Consider the following 17345-nt stretch of genomic DNA (forward strand, 5'->3'; position numbering starts at 1 on the left):
ATCTGTCACAAAAAAAACCTCCTTTATTGATGGGAGAAAGGAAAAAAAACCCATTGGAAGCAGTTTCTTCTTTGCTTGACTCTGTAAGATTAGCTGGAAATCTTGCAGGAAAAGTTTTTAATATGTTAATACAGGAAGATTTTTGTTTTCTTGAAGGGGTTCTCCAATGGACCAGGCCCTTATCAACCTCTGCCTGCCAGATGCCTCAAAAGTAGCTCTCTAGGGCTGTTTCTGCAACCACGCCAGGAGGAGTAAAACAAGTGCTAAGGTCTAACAAAAATCTAAAATAAAATAAAATATCCTTAATAAAATAAATCAAGGTCTCCTCTTTGTTCTTGTTTCACCCTCTCTGTTGATCACACAAATCATCTCCATGAGAAAGACCCAGCTGGCTGCATGTTTTATATCAGTCTTTGGAAGAAGAAGAAGAAGAAAAGAAAGGGATATTTAAAAGCTATTATTCTCTTGAAAGGAGCCATGAAGAGTTCAAAGAAAATATTTGCTTGCCAGGCAGTGCAAGTAAGCAAGCAAGCATGAAAGAAAGCATATTCTCTAAAAGAGGCTCCTAGGAGACAAGTGGAAAGATGGCAATATCTTTTTAAAAAATTGGTTACCAGAATCTATTTCAGATACAGATTAACAGAGTTGGAAGGGACCTTGTAAGTAATCTAATCCCCCCACCACCAATTTTGTTGTATTTATTTTGTACAATGACAATAAAGACTATACTATACTATACAAGCAGGAGAGCCTACACCATTTCTGACAGATGGCAGTCCAGTCTCTTCTTGAAAGCCTCCAGTGATGAAGCTCCCACAACTTCTGAAGGCATCTTACATACCACTGATTAATTGCTCTCACTGTTAAATTTTTTCTCCTTAATTCCAGGTTGAATCTATCCTTGATTAGTTTCCACCCATTGTTCCTTGTCTGGCCTTCTGGTGCTTTGGAAAATAGCTTGACCCCCTCCTCTCTGTGGCAGCCCCTCAAATATTGGAAGACTGCTATCATGTCTCCCCTGGTCCTTCTCTTCAGTTCATGTAACTGTTCTTCGTATGTTTTAGTCTCCAGTCCCCTAATCATCTTGGTTACTCTTCTCTGCATTGTTTTTAGAGTCTCTGGATCTTTTTTATAATGTGGTGACCAAAAATGGATGCAGTACTCTAGGTGTGGCCTTACTAGGGCTTTATAGAGTTGTATTAGTACCTCCCTTGATCTTGATTGTATCCCTCTGTTAATGCAATTTAGGATTCCCTTGGCTTGCTGGTTCATATTTAGCTGATTGTCCACTAAGACTCCAAGATCCCCCTTTCCCCCCACCTGTTCAAAAGGACCCTGGACAGCTCATATTCCCCACTTCCACTATGAATGTCAAAAAAGTGTACAGGTAGTCTGCTATGTAGGACCACAATGGAACCAAAATTTTCTGTTGCTAAACAAGACAGTTCTTAAGTGAATTTTGCCCCATTTTATGACCTTTCTTGCCACAGTTATTAAGTGAATCCCTGAAGTTGTTAAACTGGTAACACAACTGTGAAATGAATCTGGCTTCCCCATTGACTTTGCATATCAGAAGGTTGCAAAAGGGGATCACATAACCCAGGGACACTGCAACCATCATAAATATGAGCCAGTTGTGCATCTGAAAATGGGGCAAAATTCACTTAACAACTGTCCTGCTTAGCATTAGAGATTTTGGGTTCAATTGTGGTCATGCGTTGAAGACTACCTCTGATTTCCTAGTATACATTGAAAAGCAAATTATGCTGAAATCTAACATCTCAGGCCAATTAGCACATAAAAATAGAGAAGTATTTTACAAATTATTTCTATATTCTATAACAGGGATGTCCAACCTCGGCACTTTAAGAGCTGTGGACTTCAGCTCCCAGAATTCCGCAGCCAGCATACTGGCTGGAGAATTCTGAATATCAGAGTTGGAATGGAGCTTGGAGATCTTCTAGTCCAGCAGTCTCCAACCTTGGCAACTTTAAGACTTGTGGACTTCAACTCTCAGAGTTCCTCAGCCAGCAAAGCTCCACAGGTCTTAAAGTTGCCAAGGTTGGAGACCATTGTTCTAGTCCACCCATCTGCACAAGCAGGAGAGAGGAGACTATGTACCACTGCAAATAAACGGTTGTCCAATCTCTTCCTAAAAACCTCCAGTGATAGAGCACCCACAACTTCTGGAGGCAAGCGGTTCCACCGGTTAATTGTTCTAACTGTCAGAAAATTTCTCCTTAGTTCTAGGTTGCTTCTCTCCTTGGTTAGTTTCCACCCATTGCTTATTGTCCTAACCTCAGGTGCTTTGGAGAATAACTTGACTCCCCCTTCTTTGGGGCAGCCCCTGAGATATCGGAACATGGCTATCATGTCTCCCCTAGTCCTTCTTTTAACCTTTTTTATCATTTCCTTCAGAAATCCCGTGTAGACGATGTACAAGACCGAGTGGCTGTTGTGTTTTCCTCCCAAAAATTTGGCCAACGTACCATCACTCAGGCTGGGGGGACAAAATTTATACCCCTCAGACAGGGTCCGCAACTTGGGAGTCCTCCTGGACCCACAGCTGAGTTTCGACCACCATCTTTCAGCTGTGACCAGGGGGGCATTTGCCCAGGTTCGCCTGGTGCGCCAGTTGCGGCCCTACCTGAATCGGGAGGCCCTCACAACAGTCACTCGAGCCCTTGTGATCTCTAGGCTGGAATACTGCAACGTGCTCTACATGGGGCTGCCCTTGAAGAGCACCCGGAGACTTCAGCTAGTCCAGAATGCGGCCACGCGAGTGATCGTGGGCACACCACGGTTCGCCCACATAACACCGATCCTCCGTGAGCTGCGCTGGCTACCTGTCGATCTCCGGGTGCACTTCAAGGTCCTACTCACCACCTATAAAGCGCTCCATGGTAGTGGATCTGGCTATCTGAGAGACCGCCTTCTGCCAATTACCTCCCTGCGTCCCATCAGATCGCATAGAGCTGGCCTCCTCCGTATTCCATCCGCCAGTCAGTGCCGACTGGCGACTACTCGGAGGAGAGCCTTCTCTGTTGCGGCTCCGACGCTATGGAACAATCTCCCCGTGGAGATCCGCACCCTCACCACCGTCCAGGCCTTCCGCACAGCCCTCAAGATCTGGCTCGCCCGTCAGGCCTGGGGATAAGTCTGTACTTTAGCCCCTCCCGAATGTCGAGTGAATGTTGTGTTTTATTGTCTAATTTATTTTTGCTCACATTTCTTTTTGTATTTGTCCTACACTCCCCTTCCCCTTTATTGTAAGCCGCCCTGAGTCCCCTCAGGGAAAAGGGCGGCCTATAAATGCATAATAAAATGATTTTTTAAAAAAAGATAAATCTCCGGCAGACAGTGGGGCGGTGGTTAGTCCATTCTTCTTTTGCCTTCAGGTGCTTTGGAGAATAGGTTTGACCCCCTCTTCTTTGTGGCAGCCCCTCAAGTATTAGAATACTTCTGGGAGTTGAAGTCCACAGGTCTTAAAATCACCAAGGTGAGACACCCCTGCTCTACATAAAATGGTATAGATGGATTTTAAAAAGATCTGATAATGAATAATTGTGACGAAATCCCTATAGCCCCAACAGAGGTCTCATCTGTGCAGCATTTTCTTTTCAAGCTGCAACTGCAGATTAATCCCCCCACCTCCAAAAACATGCAACACCAGAATGAGACCAGGTGAGGACATCTTGAGAAGGCAGGACTGCTGAGCTGGCATAAATTAACAAAGAAGCCTGTGTGGTTATTGCAACAAACAGCTTTTCCGTCCCACCTGCAATTTTCCATCCACTTCCTGCCCCCCTTGCAAGGCCAAAACTTGGCCAATATCCAGAAACAACCTCATTTTTATGAATGCTTTGATTGTCTGACTTCACAAGTCTCCCAACTGGAAAGCTTGCAAGAAACCTCCCTTCTATGTGACCTGCGGGTCATTATGATTTATTAGACAATAATCATAAGGTAAAGGTTCCCCTCGCACATATGTGCTATTCATTCCCAACTCTAGGGGACGGTGCTCATCTCTGTTTCAAAGCCGAAGAGCCAGCACTGTCTGAAGATGTCCCTGTGGTCATGTGGCCGGCATGACTAAAAGCTGAAGGCACATGGAACACTGTTACCTTCCCACCAAAGGTGGTCCCTATTTTTCTATTTGCATTTTTTACGTGTCATTAATTTCTTTATTTCTTTTTTCTCAATAGATTTTAGACTGTGTTAGTTAAAAATCCATACCATGTACGGGTTCTGGGAAGTCGGGGGTGGGGGAAGGAGGAGGGGGGCTGGGGGGGTGGAGGGAGAGAAGGGCATACAAAAAAAATTGTACTTCAATGGAACACTGTTACCTTCCCACCAAAGGTGGTTCCTATTTTTCTATTTGCATTTTTTACGTGCTTTCGAACTGCTAGGTTGGCAGAAGCTGGGACAAGTAACGGGAGCTCACTCAGTCACACGGCACTAGAGATTCGAACCACCAAACTGCCGGCCTTTCTGATTGGCAGACTCCCTAAAAAGGCCATATGTAACTCTGGGGACTAAACTCTCATTGAGTTCAACGTGTTTTACAAGATTGGGTTATGTTTGCTGCACCTGGCTGGCAGATTATTTTAAATTTGGAACTTACTGCAATTAGCTTTGAACATCATTCTTAAAAGCTTGATTCTTCCATAGTTTTAGAAAGGCAGAAAAATATAACAAGTAAATAAATTTTAATGTAAAAATCTAGTAAATAGATTTTTTTAAAGAAGAGACTGGACAGTCACTTTTCTGAGATGGTATAGGTTCTCCTGCTTGAGCAGGGGGCTGGACTAGAGATCTCCAAGGTCCCTTCCAGCTCTATTCTATCCAAATAGTGAATAATCAGATATTTTTGAACATTTTAAATGGAATAGGCTGAATATAAAGTTTAGAAGATTAAGCAAAGTATGTATATGTAAAATGGTATTCAAAATCTGACTTTGTTTAGCTCTGTGTGGGCACAGGTAAGATTAGCTGGGCCCTGCCACTCAAGATATAAGGAATAGCAACACTATTCCTTCTCCAAGCACTACAGATCTAATTTATTTAGGAAAAGGAACTGCTTATTTAACTTTCTGTAATAAATGTTGGATTCTATAACAAGGCTGCATCTCAGAACGGCAGTTCAAATATTTGGATACTGTTTGAGCTCTATAGGTGGAGTCTGTTTGACTAGTTCAGACCACAGGATGTGTAGCCTTCATGTAATTTCTCTTCTGTTTGATCACAAACAAAGCAACTTGGATCAATGGAAGACCACACAAATCTGCAGCCTGTTGACCTGGCAAATACGGGACAAAGATGTAAAATTGCACGCTCTAAGATGAACATTTAAAGCCCTTCTTGGCTGGAAAAGATAAATTGTCATTTTCAGTGACCTGACAGTGGTAAAAGGTAAAGGTAAAGGTTCCCCTTGCACATATGTGCTAGTCGTTCCCAACTCTAGGGGGTGGTGCTCATTTCCGTTTCAAAGCTGAAGAGCCAGCGCTGTCTGAAGACGTCTCCATGGTCATATGGCCGGCATGACTAAATGTTTGAAGGCGCACGGAACGCTGCTACCTTCCCACCAAAGATGGTTCCTATTTTTCTACTTGCATCTTTTACGTGCTTTTGAACTCCTAGGTTAGCAGAAGCTGGGACAAGTAAGTAACAGGAGCTCACTCCGTTAGGCGGCGCTAGGGATTCAAACCGCCAAACTGCCGATCTTTCTGATCGACCAGCTCAGTGTCTTAGCCACTGAGCCACCGCATCCCTCTCCGTGACAATGTTAGGGATCAACAATTGAAGTGGAGAAAGGATCAGGGTCAAGCCTTGTGAATTTCAGAATGAAGGCAGAGTAATAAGTCGAGGAATTGATCTATCAGGTCTTCAAACCTAGGTTCAAATCCGCGCTCAGTTGGTGGACTTTTCATGTTTCTCAAACTTGATAACTTTAAGACACTGGAATTCAACTCCCAGAATCCCCCAGCCTCCATAAAATTTGATATAGTGGTTAAAACTCAGGGCCAAAATCTGGGAGACTCTGCGTTCTGGTCCCACCTTAAGTCATGAAAGCAAGCTGGGTGACCTTGGGCCATCCTTATTACCCCAATCCACCTCCTAGGGCTGTTGTGGGGAAAATAGAAGGAATGTGGGTTGGATATGTTCACTGTCTAGAACTATTTGTAAAAATAATAAAAACTTTATTAATGAAAATAAAAATGAATAAATATATAAAGAAATAAAATAAAGTCACCAAATAGGGGAAACACTGGATGAGATGAATCTTTGGGGCTTAGCAGAAACCCACCATCCTGGGCCCAACGTTTGGGAAGCCAGGCTCTGCCTGTCACAAGCCAGGACAAAGGGTGAATGATGGAGGAGTAACACCTCCTTAAAAAACCTTGGTCCAGCTGGCCCGGCTGGCAGCACCTCGTAAGGGCCCCTTTCCAGAGTTACAGGAGAAGACGGTCCATGGTTTAGAAGGCAGAAGAGGGTTTTATGCCCCAACGGCAGATAAAGCAACAGAACCATCTTCTAGGAGAAGGGAAACTCTGATGTCAAACCTCCACTGCTTTGTGGCTCTATCCACTACTGGAAAAGGCTTCAGGAGTCAACCTCCAGGCAAAATCCCGGAAGCAGTTTGTGACTGTGTACAACAAGCTCTACATGGGGCTGCCCTTGAAAAGTGTTCGAAGACCAGCTAGTCCAGAATGCAGCCGCGCGAGTGATTGTGGGTGCACCCAGGTACACCCACATTACACCTATCCGCCGCGAGCTGCACTGGCTACCCATTGGTCTCCAGACACGCTTCAAGGTGCTAGTCGTTACTTATAAAGCCCTGCATGGCATCGGACCTGGGTACCTGAAAGACCGCTTCCTGCCAATTACCTCCCAAAGACCGATTCGATCTCACAGGCTTGGCCTTCTCCGGGTTCCATTGGCCAGCCAATGTCGGCTGGCAACCCCCCAGGGGAGAGCCTTCTCTGTTGCTGCGTCGGCCCTCTGGAATGAGCTCCCCGTGGAGATCCGGACCCTTACTACCCTCCCGGCCTTCCGTAAAGCTACCAAGTCCTGGCTGTTCCGACAGGCTGGGGGCTGTTGAAATATCCAGCCCCGCCTCAATTGTGAATGTTGTGCATTTTTAAATTCTTTGTATTGTCTTATTTATTTCCCTTTCCCTGTTTATTGTGAGCTGCCCGGAGTCCTTCGGGAGTGGGCGGCATACAAAACTAATAAACAACAACAACAACAAACAACCACATTCTGGTAACTCCTGCAACGCAACTGGAACAATTGTATTGGCTCTGCCGTTCCATTGGACTATTTCAGCGATGTGGAGAGGGGGGATCTGCTGCTTGGGTAACAGTCTATCCTCCATATTAATCTACCCAGGCCTCGTGCTCTGGAGAGGACACTCCAGCTTTGACCTCTTTCCAAAGCACGATACCATCGTCTTTTGAGACTGAAGGATGCCAATGCAAGCAGAAACATTGGCAAATGGCATTTGAATTTCTAAACTCATTTTTTTCAGCCCCCAAAGCCTAACCAGGGTTGAAAAGAGCTGTGGGGGTGCAGTGGTTAGAAGGCAGTATTGCAGGCTAATTCTGCCAACTGCCAGCAGTTCAATCCCCACTGGCTCAGAGTTGACTCAGCCTTCCATCCTTCCAAGGTCGGTAAAATGGGGACTCAGATTGTCGAGGGGCAAAATACTGACTCTGTATACCACTTAGAGAGGGTAAAGCACTGGAAAGCGGTATATATGTCTAAGTGCTATTGCTATTGTGCGGCCACATTTTGGAAGCAAGTCACCCGTTTTTGGCCATAAAAAGTTTTATCGTGGAAGAAGAGTTAAATTATGCAGAACTAAGTCCACAGTTCACGAAGTTGCCACAGTTGCCCACTCCTGATCTAGATTACCTTTCTGAGCTGCACCCAGAGAAGCTGAAGGTTGAACTTTTGCACTCAATATATTGTATTTTTTCCCCTGAGCCACAACCTCCCCGCCAAATAGATTGACTGACATTTGCCAAATAAATCGGTGGCTCTTATCTCCAGGGTCCAATTGATCATGCCTCCAAAATTCCCCAAGCCGATTTCCACTTTAGTTGCTCCAAAATAACTCACTTTAAAATGAAGCACCTTGGAGGGAGGTAATCCGTCTGTTTAATTGATTTTGGTTAATTCCCTGAAGTCAGTCTGCTTTTGATAAAGACCAATTGCTCTATTTGGCATCACTTCCAAATCCTTCTTAGCCGTCTGAGAGCCCGGCCCTTACACTGAAGATAATGTGGCAGCTTGAGGGCAAAAAGCCTACAATTCTTACCAAAAGCTGGCCTGATCAGAAATTGACTCTAGATAATTAGCCATTAATTCTGTTGAGCTGTAATCTTGGGGGCTGGAGATAACACAGCTGCTTTAAGAGGCAATCAAAGCCAGAGCTAAGAGCTTTACAAGGACTGCATTGTGCTTGCTGGGTCTATAACTGAAGGTGTGAGGGAGAGAGAAATGTTCAATGCACCTGGAGAAATATTTCCAGGCAAGAAAGAACTTCATGACCACCTCATGCTATAACACAAAGGAACTATTTATTTTATTCATTTTTATTGATATATCCAATTTCTACACCTTCCAGCTCACCAAAGTAATTCTGGGTGGTTTGCAAACATTAAGGTTTACTTCAACCCACATAGTTCAACTTATTCCAGGGGAAAAAAAGGTTCAGCAAAACAGCCCTGGACACAGTTTCACAGTTTACTCAAGGTTAGGATGGGGGGACGGGATGGGGGACGGGACGGGGGGGAGACATGGCAATTTGTGGTGTTCAATTTCAGAAGTCCTAGTTGCTTCAGGCCGCTGGAGAAAGTTGCCGTTTTCTCACCAGCCTGTGGTGCAAGGGGAAGAAAAGAAGAAGAATCCAGAAAAAGGAAATCAATGAATTATGGTATGGCATGGCATGGCATGGCATGGCATGCAATGATATATGATATGAGATATATGAGATATGATATTTAACAGATTTAACAGATTAACAGAGCTGGAGGTCAGAGTAGGTCATTGAGTCCAACCCCCACCCCCCAAGCAGGAGACCCAACACCCTTTCTCACAGACAGCAGTCCAATCTCTTCTTGAAAGTTTCAAGTGATGAAGCACCCACAACTTCTGAAGCAACTTCTGTTCCATTGGTTGATTGCTCTCACTGTCAGAAAAACTTTCCTTATTTCCAGGTTGAATCTCTCCTTGGCCAGTTTCCATCCATTATTCCTTGCCTGCCCTTCAGGTGCTTTGGAAAATATCTTGACCCTCTTCTCCCTGTGGCAGCCCCTCAACTATTGGAAGACTGCTATCCTGTCTCCCCTGGTCCTTCTCTTCACTAGACTAGCCATGCCCAGTTCCTGCAACCGTTATTCCTATGTTTTAGCCTCCAGTCCCCTAATCATCCTCATTGCTCTTCTCTGCACTTTTTCTAGAATCTCGACATCTTTTTTATAGTGAGATTATGATATATGATATGATATAGCAGTCCTCCAGTACTTGAGGGATTTCTACAGAGAAGAAGGGGCCAATGTATTCTCCAAAGCCCCAGAGGGCAGGATATGAAGTAATGCAGGGTTCCCCAACCTCTTTGGCAACAGGGACTGATTTTGTGGAAGACAATTTTTCCACGGATTGGGGTGGGCGTAGGTTCAGTTTTAATCACACACCCACCTACCACTGACCTCCAGCTGTGTGGCCCAGTTCCTAACAGGCCACGGACTGGTACTGGTCCATAGCTGGGAGTTAGCGACCCCTGATGGATGGAAGCTTAACAAAGAAAGATCCAACCTTTATGGATATATTAGAATATATTTCCTATGTTGTTAGTTGCGAAGTCGTGTCCGACCCATCACGACCCCATGGACAACGTTCCTCCAGGCCTTTCTGTCCTCTACCATCCTCTGTGACTCCATCCAGCCACCTCCTTCTCTGTTGTCCCTTCTCCTTTTGCCATCAATCGTTTCCAGCATTAGACTCTTCTCCAGGGAGTCCTTCCAAAGTTGACCCTTTGGCCAGGATCACGAAGCCAAAATATTTAGCAGTGCCGTGTAGCAAGGGGTGGTGGTGGCAGATACTGCCTCCCTCTCTGTCAAACCACAGGTAAACAAGTAGTTTACTCAAAACCATGATCTACACAGCAATGTTTGTCCAACTTGGCAACTTTAAGCTGGCTGGAGAACTTTGGGAGTTGAAGTCCCACGTGTCTTAAAGTTGCCAAGTTGCAGAAACACTGACCTACAGGGTTGGCTTTCTAGAAAGTTGAGGAGGTGATTAAAAGTACATATTGAAAACTTTCTTGGGATCGGCAGGAGGATAGAGAACAAAGCACTTCCCTCCCCCTGCTTTGATAAGCTTCCAACTTTCCATATGTTTGGGTTCCTTTGCAAGCTCAGATGCATTTCTAGCGATTGTTTTTATAATATATAATGTTGACTTGCTCTTGATGGCTAAAGTCAAACTTCAAAGCTTGCATTTCAGCCAGCCAAGAATCCTCCGTGACAGCTCAATGTATTTTATATGTTTACAAGAAGCAGAAACCAAGGTATTACTGGGTTCAGGGAGCTTCCTTCCAAGCATTGAAATTATGGGCTGGATTCAGCCACGGCCCACAAATTTAATTATGAGATTTAGTTTTTAAAAAAAGAATGCTTTCTGTTTCCATGCATGCATTTTCTTGGGAAATCGGACTGCTATGGCTTTGTTAGGGTTCATAGACAAGTTAGCCTTGAGTTCCTCGTGGAAGAGGGAAGAGAATTAAAATGCAAATATTGGGGAAGTATTTCTTAGTTTCGTCTGCCTTCAATTAATTCAAATTATTCAGGTAGTCCTGGACTTACAACAGTTCATTTAGTGACTGAAGTTACAACAGCACTGAAATAAGTGACTTTTGACCATTTTTCACACTTAGGACCAAAGCAGCGTCCTCATGTAAGTTGTGTGATTGACAATTTCTATTTATGACCGTTGCAGTGTCCCAGGGCTTACGTGATGCCCTTTTGCAACCTTCAGACCAGCAAAGCCAATGGGGAAGCCAGATTCATTTAACAACCGGGTTACTAACTTAACAATTGCAACGATTCACTTAACAAATGCAGTAAGAAAATGTCACAAAATGTCACTTAACAAATTTCTCACTTAACAGCATAAATTTTGGGATCAATGGTGATTGTTAGTCCAGGACTACCTGTATCCTTCTTTTAGTACAGGAGGTTAAGGTGACATGATAATAGTTCTGTTTTTAGTTTTATTCTACAAGCGTATTAGGTTGGCTGAGAGTGAGTCTCTGGCTCAAAGCCACGAGGAAGCTTCTTTTTTTTTTTTTTAGTTTATTTTATTTTATCAATTTCATATATACATTCACAATTATATGATCTCATAACTGTTATTAATAATATGTATTTATAACAATTTTTCCCTACTGTTGACAATATACTTGAAGATTGCTTTTTTATCATCCCATAGATCCATCTTATCTTACAACGGTCCTACTTCTTCTTCCCTCCCTCCCTCTTTCCTTCCCTCGTTTCTTCTCTCCTACTCCCCTTCCTTCCCTCCCTCCTTCCCTCCTTCTCTCCTTCCCTCCTTCCTTCCTTCCCTCCTTTCTTTTCTCCTTCTCTCCTTCCTTCCCCCTTCCTTCTCTCCTGCATTCCCTCCTTCCTTCCCTCCTTCCTTCTCTCCTTTCTTCTCTCCTTCCTTCCCTCCTTCCTTCCCTCCTTTCTTCTCTCCTTCTCTCCTTCCTTCCCTCCTTCCTTCCCTCCTTGCTTCCCTCCCTCCTTCCCTCCCTCCTTCCTACCCCCCTTTCTTCTCTTTCTTCTCTCACAAGGAAGCTTCCGTAAACCTGGAGCTTCTTGGTCATAATCCCATACCTTAACCACCTTGCCACATGAGTCTTTTATTGAGCCCTGGCTTCATTTCCAGACACTCCAGTACAGGGGTGTCAAACTCAATTTCATTCTTTAAATGAAGTTTTTTATTTTATTTTTGTTACATTGAGTGTTGTCCAGATTCCCCCTTTAACATTCCCACAAAAAATATAATTCATTTTACATTATATTTCCATTATTTCCAATTTTAGCCGTACTACTTTTCTTCTCATATTTTCCAGTTTCTAATTTTTAACATATACAAAAAATATAATTTCCCCTTCTCTTTAAGAATAAACAATTTATCATTTTCCATCTATTTTCCATTAGCAATATAAGTCTTCAGATTTCAGATTTTATATGATCAACGTTTCACATAAATATTTTACACCTTTTACACCTTTAAAGGTCTTAATATAGTTCTCACACATTCTAGTTAAAACTTATTATTACCTTGTTTACAATATTTTGTTCTACTAGATCATTTTGTACTACTATTCTCCTATTTCTAAATTTTCTTTTCTCTTTTTCTTCTTTTTATGTGTCTTATATCTTTTCTTCTGTATTTTCCCTCTCACTTTTTGATAGATTATTTGAGTATGTCAAACTCAATTTCATTGAGGGCTGTGTTTGACCTTTGGTGGCTGTGGTGGGTGTGGCTGCAGTGGGTGGGGCCATGGTGGGCATGGCCAGCTTGTGTCAAGGGGTGGGGGTGACCCGAGCACTCTGCCAGTGAAAATGGGCTCCTGAGTTCTGTTTTCGGCTGTGATGGCCTCCTGCAACCATCTGCCAGCAAAAACGGAGCTCGGGAGGCCTACGGCCGTCCTGAGCTCCATTTTCTCTGGCAGAAGCTCCACGGGCCACTCCTTCACTGTTTGCAGCACGTCCCCACTGGCCAGATCTACGCACCTTGCAGACTGGATCTGGCCCACGGGCCTTGAGTTTGACACCCCTGCTCTAGGACTTGTGGGCCAGTCTATCTGGACATCTGCAAAGCCAACAATCAGGAATGCAATTGGTTTTGCAAAGCAGCCTATCATCTAAATAGCTAGTGAAAGCCAGTTTGGTCTACTGGTTAAGGCACCAGACTGGGAGACTGGGAGTTCAAGTCCCGCCTTAGCTATGAAAGCCAACAGGGTGACTTTGTGGCAATCACCAGGAGACGATGAGTTCTAGTTCCCACCTGAGGCGTGAAAGTCGACTGGGTGACTTTGAGCCAGTCATTCCTTCTGGGCCCAACCCACCTCATAGGGTTGTGGTTGAGCAGAAAACAGGAGGAAGAAAGTGTGCTGGATATGTTGCCATCTTGAGTTATTAGTAAAGACAATAAAGGCGTGACATAAATAAATACATAGCATAGAGCAGGAAACTCATCAAGGAAGAGGACAAAGGTGGATTTCTCTGGTAATAGCTAAGCCTGACAGCCAAGCCAACGTGTTGAGGCTTATACAACAAGCTATATAAGTTGTTTCAAGTGCTACACTAAAAGTCAGGCCCTGTAGATAACTTATCCTGCAAGTTACCCTCAATGGTTGAATGAGTTGCTGTTTTCTTCTTCCTTACTTAATTTGACGCATGGTCCCTGAACATGCCTAAGTCACTTTTTCTCTGAAAATAATAGGGATCAATAAAATGTATTGTGACAGACTCTCGCAGTGTTGCCGAACCTTTTCGGCACTGAGTGCCAAAACAGGAACGCATGCGCGCATGCCAGAAATCGGAAGAGAGCTGCCCAGTGGGCATGCACGCACCGGGAAGATAATCTTCCAGTTTCCGGCGCATGCACACGCACTGGCCACCTGGGCTTCCGGTTTCTGTTGCATGTGCCCATGCGAAGCCCAGGTAGCCAGTGTGCATGTGTGGGCCAGAAACCAGAAGATCATTTTCCTGGTGTGCACATGCGCACAGGGTGGCTGTTCTTTTGGTTTCAGGCGCACATGAAGACCAGCTGGGCAGTGTGCTGGAACCCAGAAGAGCAATGGGCGATGACTCATATGCCTCGTATGTCATCTGGTATATGCGTGCATAATATACAAAACAAGAACTTGGCTCAATACAGACTGTAGGTGGTCACACACAAACATGACATCATGGTTTCAAACCATACGTGAAACCAACAAGCTTCAGCAAGATCCTAGCATCAGCCCCAGAGGGGTTAATGGTCAAAGCAGCCGGGCTCACTGTTGGCAGCTTTAAGATGCCTGGACGTCAACTCCCAGAGTTCTGGGATTACTTATTTGTACCCTACGACCAGAGGTGGGTTGCTACCAGTTCGCATCGGTTTGGCCGAATTGGTAGTGGAAATTGCGAGTGGGTTGCCGAACTGGTAGGGACGGCAGGCTCACCACACCCCAGAACTGGTACCCTGGTTGCTGCAGCATGGTTTTTTGGGACATTTTTAATGTTCTGTGCATGCACAGACCTATTTACAGGCAATTGTGTCAGGCGCGCAAATCGCATGCACACCAATCTGGCAGTAACACTGGCAGAAACTCACCCCTGCCTATGACTCTCATTTATGATTCTTGATGAGTGTATCTTGTCTTTTTATGTCCACTGAGAGCATCTGCACCAAAGACAAATTCCTTGTGTGTCCAATCACACTTGGCCAATAAAGAATTCAATTCAATTCTATTCTATTCTATTCTATTCTAATGTAATCTATAATAATATTCTATTCTATTCTACTCTACTCTACTCTAATGTAATCTATAATAATATTCTATTCTATTCTACTCTAATGTAATCTATAATAATATTCTATTCTATTCTATTCTACTCTAATGTAATCTATAATAATATTCTATTCTATTCTATTCTACTCTAATGTAATCTATAATAATATTCTATTCTATTCTATTCTACTCTAATGTAATCTATAATAATATTCTATTATACTCTACTCTAATGTAATCTATAATAATATTCTATTCTATTCTATCTCCAAGGTTAAGACACCATGGGTTAATTTGTGGGTGAGGGCTACAGAGGCCCAGGATCAATGTACTCTCAGCTATGGACATTCAGCAGAGAACTTTGGGTCTGTAATTCTCTCGCACCAGAGTGATCTCATGGTCTAGACCTCTTACAATAAAAATGAACTTGGGAGATCTTGGTAGAAGCTGCCCTGGACTCTTGCAGAAAACTCACGAAATAACTAACAACTATGCCTTCATTCTTTATCTGTTAACCCCAAACTGCTTTATTTTATTCCTCCCCCCCCCCCAAAAAAAAGAAACTGACAGGGCAATGTCTCTTGGTGTATTCCAGGATCTATTTTATTCAGGAATGCCTTTGATTCCTGAATAAAGTGAGAAAATGCCACGTCAGGGCCTGGGTTCCTTTTTGGGGGGGAGGGGGCGAGAAAGCTCAATCAAACCACCCATTAATCCTGAACGTCTTTCCACATTCCCTGGGTGACTGTCGCACAGAACTGGGTAAAATGTGTTCAAAATCCCTGGGAAGTCAGAGATCAAAGGAACTCAGGTCACAGTCCCAAGCAAGTCACCACAAATGATTGTGTTTCTCTGATGGGTTAATTACAGGGAATTGGGACATAGGGTCAGAAAGTAGCCTGATTCCCATCTGATGTTAAACCACAGTATAATTTGCTTGGTGGTTTTGGCTTAGCAGGGTGTGCGTCTCCCAAGCAATAACGGCTCATTATAACAAACCAGACTTTGAAACAAAAACAAAAGGAAACTCACTTTACAGAAATGTACACTTCTTTTCCACCAATCAAATGAAGACGTGTGTACGTATATGAGATATTGGAAGATAGAATAGAATAGAATAGAATAGAATTCTTTATCGGCCAAGTGTGATTGGACACACAAGGAATTTGTCTTTGGTGCAGATGCTCTCAGTGTACATAAAAAGACAAGATACATTCATCAAGAATTATAAGGTACAACACTTAATGATAGTCACAGGATACAAATAAGCAATCAGGAAACAATGAATATCAATATAAATTGTAAGGATACAAGATGAATGTGTAAACATTTTTATATGACTTTCCTTTTAGACTAAAGAAAGAAAGAGGAAAGAAGAAAGACAGAAAGGAAGACAGAAATCAATCAAACAATCATATACCGACATATGTCACAGTCACACTTCTAAATGCTCCTCAAGTCAAGATTCGAGGCCATAAAACGCTTGCTTAAATATAAGTGAAAAGAAAAGGCTTTTGGACCGTTTTGTGTCAGATGGAAAATAGTTCTCCCTTCCAAGGTTTGCAAAACTCTTTTTTTTTTGCGATCACACAATAAAATCAATGATTTTCCCCATTCTTTCCCTGCATGTCTATCCCAAGTCATTGGGATAGAATTCAAAAGAAGAGCTCCGGAGATTTGAACAGCGGGTGCTGTAGAATTAAATCTAGAAATGCAAATCGGCGAACCACGGCTTTCTATCGCGCACGGCCTGAATCAACAGGTTGCATTCTCAAAACACACTGACTCGTATCTTTGTTAATTCGGGCAAAGCCAGAACAGGCGGACACCCTCCGGAGTTCCCAAATGTAGGTAGGTGCTCCACCAGAGTCGCCCTCGATCCAGAAGTCGGAATTCCCGGTCCCGGACTCCGTTCGCACAACCCTTTGTCCCGCAAGTCACGGACTCGGGTTGAGTTGGCTAAAGTGGCCGGTCGTGCGAAGGCAACCCCAGGGTTGCAGTCAAGGCAATCAGGGTTGCAGGCTCCGGAGTCGACAGAAAAGGCGAAACGCAGCTGAGCCTAAAAGTCGCGGGTCGAGTTCCACCATCGGCGAAGCGTGCCCTGTCCAGCTCCTCCTGCAAAACCCCACCGTGCCCTTGCCCGTGACTTACCTGAGGTGCTGTCCGGAGAGCCGGCGGGGCTAGGTGGGGTTCCGCAGCAAGAGTCCCTCGTCCCCTTCCAGCCTGGAAGGAGGGCAGTTCACCAGCTGCTGCCACCAGCGGTTCCCCTGCGACGCACCCTGCCTGCCAGCCAGCCAGCCTGCCCGAGCGTTCGCCCACAGCTGACCTGGCAGAGGTGCGAAAACCCGGCCTGGATTCCCCCGAGCGAGGTGCTGCTCCGCGGCCGAGCGCCGCCCCGAGGAGAGGGAAAACCCGGCCTGGATAAGCAGAAGGGGCACGGCCGCTCGGGGGCGCCAGCACCCCCACACCCGGGAGCTGGTAGAAAGCGAAGTGCCAATAACGTCCATAGCTTTAGGACTTCATTGGAGCCAACAGCCGAACAGGAGTTCAGTAGATAGGATAGGACAGGACAGGATAGGAGAGGATCGGGAATAGAATAGAATATGGAATAGAATAGAATAGAGGATAGGATAGGACAGGAGAGAAAATAGAATAGGATAGAATACAGAATAGGGTAGGACAAGACAGAGAATAGAATAGAATAGAGAATAGGATAGGACAGGTCAGAGAATAGAATATAATGGAATAGAATAGAATAGAATTGAATAGAATA

The 17345-nt window shown here is 44.2% G+C and overlaps 1 protein-coding gene across 2 annotated transcripts in view; it reads right to left on the minus strand.

The window, feature by feature from the left end:
- The window catches only part of LOC106544809 (synaptotagmin-like protein 2), a 59473-nt gene extending 42591 nt beyond the window's left edge, over positions 1-16882 (minus strand). For both annotated transcript variants that reach the window (XM_087727695.1, XM_087727694.1), the window contains exon 1: positions 16724-16882. The gene's annotated coding sequence lies outside the window, so the exon portion shown is untranslated. The remainder of the gene's footprint in view (positions 1-16723) is intronic.
- Positions 16883-17345: the final 463 nt, after the last annotated feature.

Source organism: Thamnophis sirtalis, unplaced genomic scaffold (assembly GCF_051295495.1).
Source record: "Thamnophis sirtalis isolate CommonGarterSnake01/CBP01778 unplaced genomic scaffold, rThaSir2_p1.2 scaffold_13, whole genome shotgun sequence".
NCBI lineage: Eukaryota > Metazoa > Chordata > Lepidosauria > Squamata > Natricidae > Thamnophis > Thamnophis sirtalis.